This window comes from Halichoerus grypus, chromosome 2 (genome assembly GCF_964656455.1).
Source record: "Halichoerus grypus chromosome 2, mHalGry1.hap1.1, whole genome shotgun sequence".
Lineage (NCBI taxonomy): Eukaryota > Metazoa > Chordata > Mammalia > Carnivora > Phocidae > Halichoerus > Halichoerus grypus.
The window spans coordinates 159,723,860-159,737,494 of NC_135713.1; the positions used below are offsets into that span (position 1 = coordinate 159,723,860).

Below are 13,635 nucleotides of genomic sequence, written 5' to 3' on the forward strand. Positions count from 1 at the left end.
GTAAAATATTAGATTGACTTTGAAGAAACAGAAAACCTGAGAAAAATCCATGATCATGGAAAGAATAGAAAAGATAGTTAAGTACTGATACCAACTTCTTAAAAAATATTATCACCAGCAGCCCAGGCAGCCTGCAGTCAGATTCTGCCAAACTTCAACGAACAGATAATTCTTCTGCTCCAGAGCATAGAACATGGTGGAAAGTTTCCCAATTGAATCACTGAAGACAGCCTAACCCTAATTATGAATTTAGACCCCAAAAAAGTGGGCGGGGGGGGGAATATACCAATCTCACTTATAAATATAAATACCAAAACTCTAATTAAATGTTAGCTCACTGAATCTTTCAAACAACCCAAAAGTGCATTTTAAACTATCCCAGGATTTTAGACACAGAAAATCTAGCAGCAGCATCACCTATGTTATCAATTTTAAGAAGAAATCTACATGTTCATATCAATATATGCTATACAAAAGCACTTGGGGGGGGGGGAAATCAATATCCACCCCTAACTTTTTAAACTCTTAGTAAGTAGGCATAAATGAAAACTTACTTAATACGATAAAAATATATTTAGTGACGATCCCATGGGAGCATTCCCCTAAAACCAAGCCCAAAATAGTCAACACTGTAGAGAAGATGGTCAATGGAAAATAAGAGACATCTGCTGCTTCTTAACAGATGACGAGATTATTTACCTAGAACAGCCAAACAAATCAACTGAAAAACTATTAAAACTGATAGAGGTTAGCATGAAGGCTGAGCTTCAGATCTAGTCTTAGCTACCAAATTAACCGTGCTTGCTTTGAGAGTTACTCATGCAAAGCTATTTTCTGTAGAGTAAGAAATTAGGGTGGACAAACTTTTGCTCCTTCTCCCCTCTCCCATCTTAAACGTTGATATACCATCGAGCCTGAAACTAGATAACAAAAATCTCCTCAAACCAAAACTGGTCCTGAGGGGCTGAGCTGTGACTCTACTCAAAAACACTTTATCTCCTGCCCGCAGCTACCGCAGTTACTAATGGATAAGCATGCCAACCAGTCCAGCATCATTCTTCCGATAGAGGGCAAGGAAGAGCACCTTCAGAGGAATATTTTTTTCAAACCTTATACTGCTTATTATATAAACTTGCGTGCTGCCAACTGCAGCTCGCACAAAATAAAAATAAGCTATTCGGGGTCAAACTTGCTTTAAAAAAAAAAAATAAGGACACAAAATTAATTGTATTTCAAAGATATTTGGGAAGGAGGTTGTTCCTGTTGCACTCCTGGCAGGCTCCGCATCACCGGCCACCCCTAAGCATCCAAACGGTCCCCCAGGACACCGCCAGCTGACCCGGGAGACGCGCGGCCAGAGCCTTCCCCGGTCACCCCAGGCCAACAAGGGGGCCGGAGCTCTGTGGACGCGGAGGACGGCCAAGGGTTACTCGGTCCCCGACACACACACACAGCAGCCTCAGGACAGCACCGGGGGGGGGGGGGTGCGGGAGGCTCCGGGGGCCCCGGGGAGCCCCGGGGAGCCCCGGTCGGGCGTGCCCACGCACCTGTCCCACCCCGGCGAGGGCTGGGGGCGCCTCTCAGGGCCGCAGTCCTCGGAGTCACCTGGCCCTCCGTCCTGGGCTTCTGCGCCAACCCCCGGGGCCCGGAGGGGAGAGGGGCGGCCCCCTGCCGCGGCCACCTGCGGCGCCGGTCCCGCAGCTCCCGGGCTGGGTGGGCAGGACGGGGTAGGACGTCCGTCCCGGGCTGGGGGCGGGACCCGCCGGGCGGAGGGGGACCGGGGCCACCGCGGCGACAACGGCAGCAGAGCGTCTTCCCTCTCAGACGGACCGTCCTGCGCCCCGGCTCCCGGACCCTCGGAACCCAGGGCTCGCCCTCTCGACCCGGGAAGACGACGCGGCTGAGGCGCAAAGGAGCCGGCGACCAGCGCCGCACCTACTCACCGGCCCCGCTACCTCTAGCCGCGCCGCCGCCGCCGCAGCTCGCAGCCGCCGCGGCTCCCCGCGCTCACGGATGCTCCGCCAAAGGTCCCTGGCATCCTACCCGCGCCTCCGGGAGCCGCCTCCAGGGGGCGGGCGCGAGCCGGCGCGGGGCATCCTGGGAGATGTAGTCCCGGGGCCTCTGCAGCTTCGCCCTCTGCCGCTCTCCATCCAAAAACTGGTGGTGGTCCTTTCTTCCCCGGTCCTTCTTCTGTCTCTCTTGGGCTCACCTCCGCTTCTGACTGATAAATGCTGGAGCGCCCAGTCGAGCCCTAGGGCCTCCTCTCCTCACTCCAGATTAGTGGTGTGTAGAGTGTGGTACCTGGACCACCAGCTTCAGCATCGATCATGTGGGAACTTGGTAGAAATGCAAATTCTCCATCACAAGGAGGCTATTCGGTTTTTACTGTATTAAAAACTGGGGTGGGACCCAGGAATCTGCATTTTGCAAACTCTTCAAGTGATTCTAATTGCTCTACACACCACCGCCCCTTGCCAAGGTAGTTAACATTACAACTACGGCATCAGTTACCCACACGCATACACACATACCTACATGTCCCTAGGTACACTGCGGGATACCCAGGCAGTTTATGTCCCAGCCTCGACCTCTCCCCTGACTCCAGCCCTCATTGTCTCGGTGTCCACACGACATCTCCTCTGGGATGCCTCTGAGACACCTGAAATTCAACAGGGTCAAGACCAAATTCAGGATCTTTACTTCCCTCCATCTGGTTCTCCTCCATTGTGCCTATGACCACAGGCTGAAAACTGTCCACTGCGTTTATAGACATGGAAGTCACTTAGAACTGTAGTGAGAGCTACAGGAGTGGAATGCCAAGAACCCTGAGTCATATTTGAAGGAGAGAGAATCAAACAATGGAGGCAGGAAGAATAGCCAACGCTTGCAAGATGTGGTGGGGAGGGGAAGGAGAGGTACCAGTGGTCGGGGATGGAAGTGTGACTGAGGATTTTTTTTTTTTAAGATGTTTGAGTATTTATGAAAAGAATCTGGTTGAGAGAGAGCTTCCGACTCTACAGGAGAGGAAAAGGTATTTCCTACTGTATGATTCCTGAAAAGATTGTATATATGTGAGGAGGGAGGTAGAGTCCCAGGCATAAGTTAGAGGGATGAATCTAGACTAGTGGTTCTCATGCCCCCCACCCTGACCCAGGAAAATATGGTGATGTCTGGAGATATTTTTGGTTGCATGACTAGGGGTGGTATGGGCATCTAATGGGTAGAGGTCAGGAATGGTGTTAAACATTCTGCAATGCGCAGGACAGCCCCCCACAACCAAGAATGTTCCAGCCTCAAACGTCAATAGTGTGGAAGTGTGTGAAATGCTGAATCATGGGATCTAAGCAGAGTAATAAGAGAAGTAGAGGAGGGAGATCGTTGAATGGTGGGGAAGAAGTAGTGGGTTCAACAGACTGGGAATTTTGATAGGGGCCAGAGATTTAGTTGTCTTATTGGAGTAATTAAAGAAGCAAGCTGGAGAGGAGCTTCTGGTAAGAGAATAGGGATGGTTGCTGATGAGCAGGTCAGGATGTGAGGATGGATGGCTAACGTGGAGTGGAGGCAGGACCACCAAGTATCCTTATGTACTTTGTGCAGCAAGCAGGGTGGCCCCAGCAGGAGCAGTGGGGTGAACAGAAGAGCTAAGGTCATGCACGTGGGTGTGGAAATACCCATACACATGGCAGAACACCTTTTGCATCACTGCGAGTGATGTCTTCAGTGAATAAGAAAGTGGAGAGATATCAGCAAGGGGAGAGGGTGGTAATGTCACATGACTGAAATCTTTTTTTTTTTTTAAAGATTTTATTTATTTATTCATGAGAGACAGAGAGAGAGACAGAGGCAGAGGGAGAAGCAGGCTCCTCGCGGAGCAGGGAGCCCGATGCGGGACTCGATCCCAGGACCCTGGGATCATGACCTGAGCCGAAGGCAGACGCTTAACCGACTGAGCCACCCAGGCGTCCCCACGTGACTGAAATCTTAAAGAAGCAGGACTTTGGACAAGAGTTCAGGGGAGCAGGGGCTTAGAGAACAACAGGCTCAGGGGTTCTCAGGAGTTCTCAGGGAGATCTGTGTTTCAGTGAAGACAGAGCTGGAGACAGTGTTTGCAGATACAGCAGAATATGCAGGGTGTGGGGCAGAAGTTCCAGAAGATTCTAGGTCAGTATGGGAAGGGCTTAGGAGGTAGGTTCACAGAAGGACGAGGTAGCAGTGGGGGGGAGCAGGGCGTGGTGGGGCATAGAGGTGGGATAGCATCTTATATTTTGGAAGCTGACTGATGAAAACAGGGATGAAACATGAAGACTGAGCCTCAAGACCAGACAATCTGCCTCACTGCACAGGATGGGGGCTGAGGAGACATCCGCCCTTGCCCATTGCATTCTCCGAGAGACTTGTGACAAGTTTCCTAATATGGAAATAATAAGTCTTAGTTATAAGTTTCTAATACAAATTTTTTAAAGATTTATTTATTTATTTTAGAGAGAGAGAGAGAGAGGTGAGCTGGGGGAGGGGCAGAGGGAGCCCAACGCTGGGCTCGATCTCACGACCCTGAGATCAGGACCTAAGCTGAGACCAAGAGTCGGACGTTTAACCAGCTGAGCCACCCAGGCACCCCCCCATAAAATTTTTAATTTATTTCTAGAATAAGCTTACATGTCCTGCTTTTTTTTGTAGTACGTGGCTGATTCTGTTTGCTTATACTTTACTTAGGATTTCTACATTGATATTCAAAAGCAAGCATGAGCTATCATTTTCTTCTTGAATGTCTAATGATGTTGGTTTTCAGAATCAATGTTATGCTCACATCATAAAAAACATTTCGAAGCTTTTGTTCTTTTTTTTTTTTTACTCTGGAACAATTTAAGTAGCTTTAAAATGTTCTGTTCTTTGAGGTTTGATTATTGCCTGGTTGAACATTTCTGGGCCTGATGCTTTCGTTGGGGAGAGCACACCTTTGACAATCTTCTTTATTCCTTCTGCGGTAATTTCACAATTTAGATTTTTAAGACTCTTTTAGAGTCCATTTTGGAAAATCATATTTCATCCATGTTTTCAAGTGTATTTGCATCAAGTGGACCAAAGCAGTCTTTTGCAAACCTGTTCATTTCCCCCTAATTTCTTGTTTTTCATATGTTTACTTTCTTGATTATGTTACCATTTAAAATTGTACTTTTCATTTCAGCTCATAGATATATTTTTTAGTTCTGCTATTTATGTTTTTGTTTCCTAATTTATTCATTTCTGCTTTTATCTTTATTAATTTCTTTTTCTCTGCTTTCTTTATGGGTATTTTTGTCACTCTCCGACTTCTTGAGTTGGATGTTTAATTTTTCAATTTTTACTTGTAAATGTAAGTATTTAAGGGTAAGAGGCCTTTAGAAAAAAATAGGTATTACTTTAGTTATTTCCCCAAATTTCTGATGTATCGTATCTCTGTTATTGTTATTTTGTGGAGATTCTAAAACTTTGGTGTTTGACTTGCCTTTGATACAGAGTTTTTAAATTTCAAGAGAGAGTGTAGAGTTTTAAAACTTCCAGGGATTAGAGTCTTTTGTTTCTGATTGGGTCATTAATGTTCAGTTTTATCTCATTGTGATCAGAGATGGGAGATCAATGTTGTCTGTACTACTTTGTATCTTTGAAATACTTGAGTTTTCTATGTGGTCCAAACGAGGGTCGATTTTTGTGAATGTTTTAAGGGCCGTGGAGAGGAATGCATATTCCCTGTTTTTGGCATAGAGATTTTGATACATAGCAATGAGATATAACTTATTATGTTGTGTAGGCTTCCGTATCCTTACATGTAGTTTGATCTGATATAATTGGAGAGAAGTAAAATTAAAACCTTAACTACTATTGTGTTTTTATTTCTCTTTATTTCTCTGGAGTCCTTCTTTATAAATGATGACACTATGTTATCTGTGCACAAATAGCTTTATAATCTTGTGAATTGTCCCTTTTAATTATAAAAGGACCTTTGTCTCACTTGATGTTTTTGACCTTTGCCCTGAATGTAACCTTGTCTGATATTATGACAAGCCTGCTAAATTTTGTTTACATTAGCCCAATACAGCTTTGCCCTTCTGTTTTTATGTTTTCTGAAGCCTTTGTTTTAGGCAAATCCCTTGACTAGAACAGCAAGGGCAACCCTCTCGACCCTCTCGGGTCCCCTCCTTCTTCGGGAGCTTTGTACTGTCGCTCAATAAACTTTGCTTTGCTGCCCACAAAGAAGAAAGAAAGAAAGAGAAAGAAAGAAAGGAGAATAGAACACCAAGTTTTGTTTTCTGATTTGATCTGAAAGTCTTTTTTCTTGGAATAGATGGGTTTAGCCCTATTCACGTGATGGTTATGTTATTTTATGCTGTGTTTTCCTAGCCTTTCAAGTTCTTCTTTACCCTTTTATTATGTGCTTTTGTGTTTGCTTTGCTGTTTTAGGTGTGTTTTTCCTGCTCTTGTGGAAGGTTTAAGTTGTATTCGAGGTGTTGCCTTTATAACCATGACAGTAAATAATACCCTCAGTCCTCTACTCCTTCAGACTGTTTCTGTTACTCCCTCCTGAACAACGACAACACAGTACGTCTCCTTTTTCTTTATTCCTTCTCCTTCTCCACACCCAATGTCAAACGATTTTATCTTTCTTTAGTGTTCACTTTTTTCTTAAAATTAAATAGGTTTACACATACTTCTACTACCTGATTTTTAAAATCAGCTTTAAATAAGATACTTTGGGGCGCCTGGGTGGCTCAGTCGGTTAAGCATCCGCCTTTGGCTCAGATCATGATCCCAAGGGTCCTGGGATTGAGCCCTGCATTGGACTTCCTGCTCAGCGGGGAGCCTGCTTCTCCCTCTGCCCCTCTCCCCGCTCATGCTCACACACATGCGTGTACCCTTTCTCTCTCTCTCAAATAAATAAATAAAATCTTAAAAAAAATAATAACATTAGCTGGTACACTGGGGTTTCCACATATTGAAACCTCAAACTAATGGGTTAACCCACTAACCCAGGTCATGGCTAACGTAGTGCATTCCTTGTGGTAATCCACTCATTCATTTGTTCAACCACCTCTGCTCCAGGGACTGAGAATACAATGTTAAAAGTATCATCAGTGTTCTTCTAGTTTATTTGGGGGAAAATCTGTACTTCAGATTTTCCAGTCTGTACTACCTGAGCCCTTACTGAAATCAGTCCAGTAGTCAAAACCTGGAACCGACAATCACAGCAGTAAGCACCTTGGCATATTAGCTCATGCTAAGGTAAACCACTTAAAGAGCTGTAAGAAGCTCTGGATCTGGGTTCCATGCTCTGTATAAAAAAATGTGGCAAGAAAATTCAGACCAGAGGGAATATGTTTATATCGAGGGTTTTGCTGCCATCTAGAGGACTTGTCTAGTACTGAACTGTGTGCGCCAAAATTCAGAGCCCCGACTGGACTGCTTTTACCTGAATAAAGTTAAGATAAAGACATAAAAAAAATCCTTTATCGAAGACCTATTTGGAATTTTGAACAAGAACTTTAATTTTTTTAATATTTATTTATTTATTTTAGAAAGAGAGCACTTGTGCACGGGGTGTGGGGGAGCAGAGGGAGAGGGAGAAGGAGAGAAGCAGACACCCAGCTGAGCACAGAGCCCATTCATGGGGGGAGGGGGGGAGTCCCCACAACCACGAGATCATGACATGAGCCGAAACCAAGAGTCAGACATGCAAACAACTGGGCCACACAGGTGCCCCAAACAAGAACTTTTAGATGTTTTATGGCAGGAATTAATAACACTTTGGGTCATGGACTCATTTGAAGATGTGATTAAACAGTGGACACTCTCTTGGAGAAATGCACCAATCCAATACATTTCCAGGGATCCTGAGACTGCTGAAGATCATACACAAATTTAGAACCCAGTTAAGAACCTCTGTTTTATATGGGAATTAACAAAAAACCTCAGAATTCAAATTCAATTCAATTTCAAATACAAATACAATTCAAAGACAGGCTCAAAAATGCATCTATTTACAACTTAGCCCTGGACTGCTTGTTTTACTTCCCAGTGAGATGTTGGCCCACAGAGAGACACTCAGAGTGTGAGAAAGTAGAGGGAAATTCAGAGCAGAGCGTCAGATGGGCCAAGTCAAATTTTCCTTGAGCTCTGGTACAACTCTGAAGGACCCCTCCGCTTGTTCCAGAGCAGTGGGTAATGGCGGGCTGTGGGCAGATCCTGTTAGAACACTGGCTGTATCATTTACTAGGAGTGTGACTTTGGATCTCAGCCTCAGTTTCCCCAGATACAAAATGGGTATAATGGTATTGACCTCAAAGGGCTGGGGTGAGGTTTAAATGAAATCATGCCTATAAAGGGTACTTGCAGTGTGTGATATAGAATAAACGTTCAATGAATGTTAATGGTTCATATCTATAGATAGGTCTTCTGGTCAGGCCTTGGTAGGACATCACACAAAGCTCTTGCCTTTGCAGTGCACCTTTAATATTTGTGTAAGAGAAGAGTTTCAGCTAAAGATGACCAACTGAAGCAGGGCTCCAGAATCTCCCTTATCTGAAATATAATAAAAGTAACAAAATATAGGGAGAAAACAGTCAAAAATTCACAGGAGCAACCAAGCAAAGGGGATATAATATTAAGCAATAAATTTCGAAGAGTGGCAGCCAGGGAAGAAACCAGAAATTGTGGTTCTGCATCAGGCAAGATTCCCATCTCCAACCCAACCCCCAGTGAGGCTGGAGGATGAACTGCCTAAGGAAGTATGTGGGCAGAGGTGGTGGTCATTACACCTGTTCACAAACATACTGTTTCTTCTTTTTCCTAGATCATGGTAGGATGACAGTTCCCTGCTTATTTAAAATGTACTTTTGGAGTTTCCTTTAGAGTTAGCCATAGCCATATGATTTGCTTTGGTAAATGTAATGTGAGCAGAGGCTCTGAGACCGAGCACACACTTTAGCATGCCCCCTTTGCCCTGATACCATAACAGTGAAAGAATACATGGTGATGAAGTCACTGTCATTTGTGTCCCTGAGCACCACAGTAAAGCAGAGGCCCCCTTGCACCTGTGTGAGACATGTAAGATGAGTGGAGAATAAACTTTGTTGTTTCAGCTCCTGGATATTAGAGTTGCTTGTTACTGCAGCATAACCTAGCCTATACTGACTGATACAGCTGGTCTAGAGAAAGTACAGAATCAGCTTTTATGAGTAAGAGAGGACTTGAATAGGGCTCCTGGGTGGCTCAGTCGGCTAAGTGTCTGCCTTCAGCTCAGGTCATGATCTCAGTGTCCTGGGATCAAGTCCCGCACTGGGCTCCCTACTCAGCAGGGAGTCTTCTTCTCCCTTTGCCCCTCCCCCCTGTTCATTCCCTCTCTCTCACACACACACAAAAATAAATAAAATCTTTAAAAAAGAAAGGACTTGAATAGACATTTCTCCAAAGATATACAAATGGCCAATTAGCACCTGAAAAAGTGCTCAGCAACACTAGCCATGAGAAAACGAGCAAATCAAAACCACAGTAAGAAAGCACTTCTCAGGGCACCTGGATGGCTCAGTCAGTTAAGTGTCTGCCTTTGGCTCAGGTCCCAGGGTCCTGGGCTTGAGTCCCGCATTGGGCTCCTTGCTCAGCGGGGAGTCTACTTCTCCCTCTCCCTCTGCCTGCCGCTCTGCCTGCTTATTCTCTCTCTCTCTGTCAAATAAATAAATAAAATCTTAAAAAAAAAAAAAGAAAAGAAACCACTTCTCATAGCCATCAGGATGGCTACTGTTTTAAGAAAAAATAAAATAAGACCAAAGCCAGAAAATGACAAGTGTTGATAAGAAATTGGAACCCTTGTGCATTGCTGGTGGGAATGAAAATTGCTGGAGCCGCTGTGGAAAATAGTTTGGCATTTCCTTAAAAATTTTAACATAGGAATTACCATATGATTCAGCAACTCCACTCATGGGTATATATATTCCAAAAAATTCAAAGTAAAGACTTAACCACTGTTACATACCAATGTTCATAGCAGTGTTATTACCAACAGCCAAAAGGGAGAAACAATCCAAATGTCCATCAACAGATGAATGGATGAACAAAATGTGGATTTTATTATTATTATTATTATTATTATTCAGCCTTAAAAAGGAATAAAATTCTGGCATGCTACAACATGAATGAATCGCTAAGTGAAATAAGCCAGTCAAAAAAGGGCAAATATTGTGTAATTTCATTCATATGAAATACCTAAAATAGTCAAATTCAGAGAGACAGAAAATGGAATGGTGGTTGCCAAGGGTGAGAGGGAGGGGGAGTGGGGAGTTAGAGTTGAATGGATATAGAGTGTCAGTTTGGGAAGAAGAGAAAGTTCTAGAGATGGATGGCGGTATTGGTTGCACAACAGTGTGAACATATTAAATGCCACTGAATTGTACACTGAAAAATGGTTAAGATGGTAAATTTTATGTTATGTATATTTTACCACACACAAAAAAGAGTAAGAGCCTTAGCCTCCATGTACGGTACTATTTCCACAGATTGAAGAGAAGCCACCAGAGTTCAACGCTGGGTCTCCATGTTGAGTTGGAAGAAGTAACCCATTGCTGCAAAAGTGGGGTCCTCTCCATTGTGATGACTACGCAGTGGTCCTGAACCACCAGAGACAGAAACTTTTGAGGGGGGATGTTGGAGGAGCCCACTCCCAGACTTGAGATTTCAAAGGAAACCCAAGGAATAGAAAGACCTTCGGAAGTCAGTTAACTCGGGCTTCTCGTGTCAGTTTTGTTCAGTGTTAAAGTGGGGTTAACGTAATTATCAAGCAGGTTCAGGGGTCCAAACTCAATGACATTTCATCATGTGATTGACTTGGCTTCTTACGTGGCACAGAGAGCAGAACATAAGACAAGAGTAGTCTTTTTTTAAAAATATTTTATTTATTTATTTGATAGAGAGAGACACAGCAAGAGAGGGAACACAAGCAGGGGGAGTGGGAGAGGGAGAAGCAGACTTCCCGCGGAACAGGGACCCCGATGCGGGGCTCGATCCCAGGACCCCGGGATCATGACCTGAGCCAAAGGCAAACGCTTAACGACTGAGCTACCCAGGCGCCCCGACAAAAGTAGTCTTTTTGCAAATTACTCAACTTTGCTCTTGCGGTGTGAAAGCAGCCATAGCGAATATGCAAATAATGAGCATGGTTGTGTCCCAATAAAACTTTATTTACAAAAATACGTGATGGATGGATTGTATTTGGCCCAGGATCTCTAGTTTGCCAACTCCGCCTTTGGAATCACCCAGATCTGAGTTTGAATTCTGACTCTGCTGCAGATTATCTATAGAGTGCTGGCAAGGCTTTCCTGAGCCCTAACTGCCCCATTTGTAAAATTAGAATGATGATCCCTGTCCCTCAAAGGTTCTAAAAGGTTGTGAGATAATGCCTAAAGGATGTCTTGCCCATAATAGCTATTCAATAATAGGTAGATGTATTACTGCAAGTATGACAATTTAGAAGCGATTAAGTCTGCAAGGGCTGGCTCAGTCAGGGAGGACTTCCTGCAGGAGGTGGATCTGGAGCTGAGTCCTGAAGAAAAGGTAGGAGATGGATAGAAGAGCCGGAAAGGGACTCTAGGATTATTATTAGTGCAAGTGGTGGCCCAGTCACATTTACCTACCCTCTTCCTCTGACTCTATGAACACAGAGCCTCAGGTCTTCGGCTTCTCTGCTACAGTGCCCTTCTCAAGGGCAACAACAGGGTCTAATCTTCCATGCACCTGCCCCAGGGCCTAGAACAGGGGCTAGACCTTCAACATAAATAAACAACAAAGTCATTGGAACAACAGCAGCAATACTGAATGACTTCTATAGGCCTGACTCTGTTCTACAGACTTCAACTATATTATTTTTAAACGTACAACCACCCTATGAGATAGGTGATATTTTCATTTTACAGATGCCCCTCATCTAGGGTAAATATTTTACCCAAGGACAAAGACTGGGTCGGGATAGGTATCCAGATCACTAATGTTCTCAAACCTACATTCTTCCTTGTACGAGACACCATCTTTTAAGAGCAGACATGTAACAGGAACTCAGAAAATGTTTAAGGAATGGTGACTGGATTCCGTCCTCCCTGCCGGTCCAAAGGTTGTCACTATAAGGAGATGGACTCACCTGGGGCACCTGGGTGGCGCAGTCAGTTGAGCATCTGACTCTTGGTTTGTGCTCAGGTTGTGATCTCAGGGTTGTGATCTCGGGGTCGTGAGATCAAGCCCCACCTAGGGCTCCACGCTCAGGGCGGAGTCTGCTTGGGATTCTCTCTCCCTCTCCTTCTGCCCCTCCCCCCCAAAATAAATAAATACATCTAAAAAAGAGAGAGAGAAAGAGATGGACTCACCTTGCTCTGCAGTTGCCATTGAGGAAAGACCAGACAAGAAATCCCTTTTGATCCCTTTATACACAGAGACCCCACCCCCACCCCAAATAGAATGTGGGCTTCACCATCTCTCTTCTCATCTTGCCGCAAGAGTGGTACAGCTCTGGTCTTTCCAGCCCCCCTTGTGGAAGCCTTCAATTAGCCAGCTGGTCTGGTTCCAGCGGCCTGTGAAAAGTAAGGTTGCACAAGTCTGGGGTGCTAGTTATTGTTATATTTTCCTGTCTCCATAGTTGACTATTGCCTGTTGCAGGGAGGGCAAGGCTCCATTTCTCTGAACTTTCAGCCGTTACCAAAAAGAAATCTTACAAACATTTGTACCAAAAAGCAATTATAGGCTTGGATAGACTCCTGCATAGAAAGTTCATCCTTGAGCATCTTGGTTTGACAAACCCCACTTTAGGTGGGGTCTATCCTCTGCCTTGTGGCTCTCCTGTGGCTTTACTTGACTTGAAAACGAAAGCTCTCTGGAGGTGTCCTGCACTTCTGCATGCAGACCCATGTCTCACGCTTGGTTTTTGACTCTCCTCAGTCAGGACCAAGAGAGAGAGTTTAAGTCAGAAAATCTGGAGCCGAAAACCTCTCAGTCACTTCCACATGAAATGTGGTTATCATTTTCAAATGAAATGAACCATTAAATTTACCAAACCAGGGGCGCCTGGGTGGCTCAGATGGTTAAGCGTCTGCCTTCGGCTCAGGTCATGATCTCAGGGTCCTGGGATTGAGCCTCGCATCGGGCTCCCTGCTTGGCGGGGAGCCTGCTTCTCCCTCTCCCTCTACTGTTCTCCCTGCTTGTGCTCTCCTGCTCTCTCTGTCAAATAAATAAATAAAATCTTTAAAAAAAAATTTACCAAACCCAACCATTATGCAGCATGGTATAAAGAAAAGGGGCTTTAGACGCACACAGAACCATGTTCCAATCCTCGGCTCTGCCTTTTATTAGCTTAAAGATTTTAGGCAATTCATTTTATCTCTCCAATGGCTCATCTCCTCATTTGCAAAATGAGGCAGATAATAATACCCAACATCCCAGGCTGTTGTGAGACTTAAATGCTACGTTACTTAAGCAAATGAAAAGTCCCTTGGACCATATCTGGCATACAGCATACACTCAACACATGTGAGTCCTTTATCTCTATCTTTTTATCTAGATATTGAGCATGTAGGAATAGATGCTCGTAATAGAATATGGGAAGACATCATCCAAATTTATTCCATG

General features: G+C 44.5%; 1 protein-coding gene across 4 annotated transcripts in view; it reads right to left on the reverse strand.

Moving 5' to 3' along the window:
• Nucleotides 1–2,053, reverse strand: part of SPECC1 (sperm antigen with calponin homology and coiled-coil domains 1) — a 271,702-nt gene extending 269,649 nt beyond the window's left edge. For 2 of the 4 annotated variants that reach the window (XM_078067987.1, XM_078067988.1), the window contains exon 1: nt 1,944–2,053. The gene's annotated coding sequence lies outside the window, so the exon portion shown is untranslated. Of the gene's footprint in view, nt 1–1,547; nt 1,719–1,943 lie in introns of those variants that run through there. The other 2 variants (XM_078067990.1, XM_036084541.2) reach the window with 1 other exon arrangement.
• Between the last annotated feature and the right edge of the window lie 11,582 nt (nt 2,054–13,635).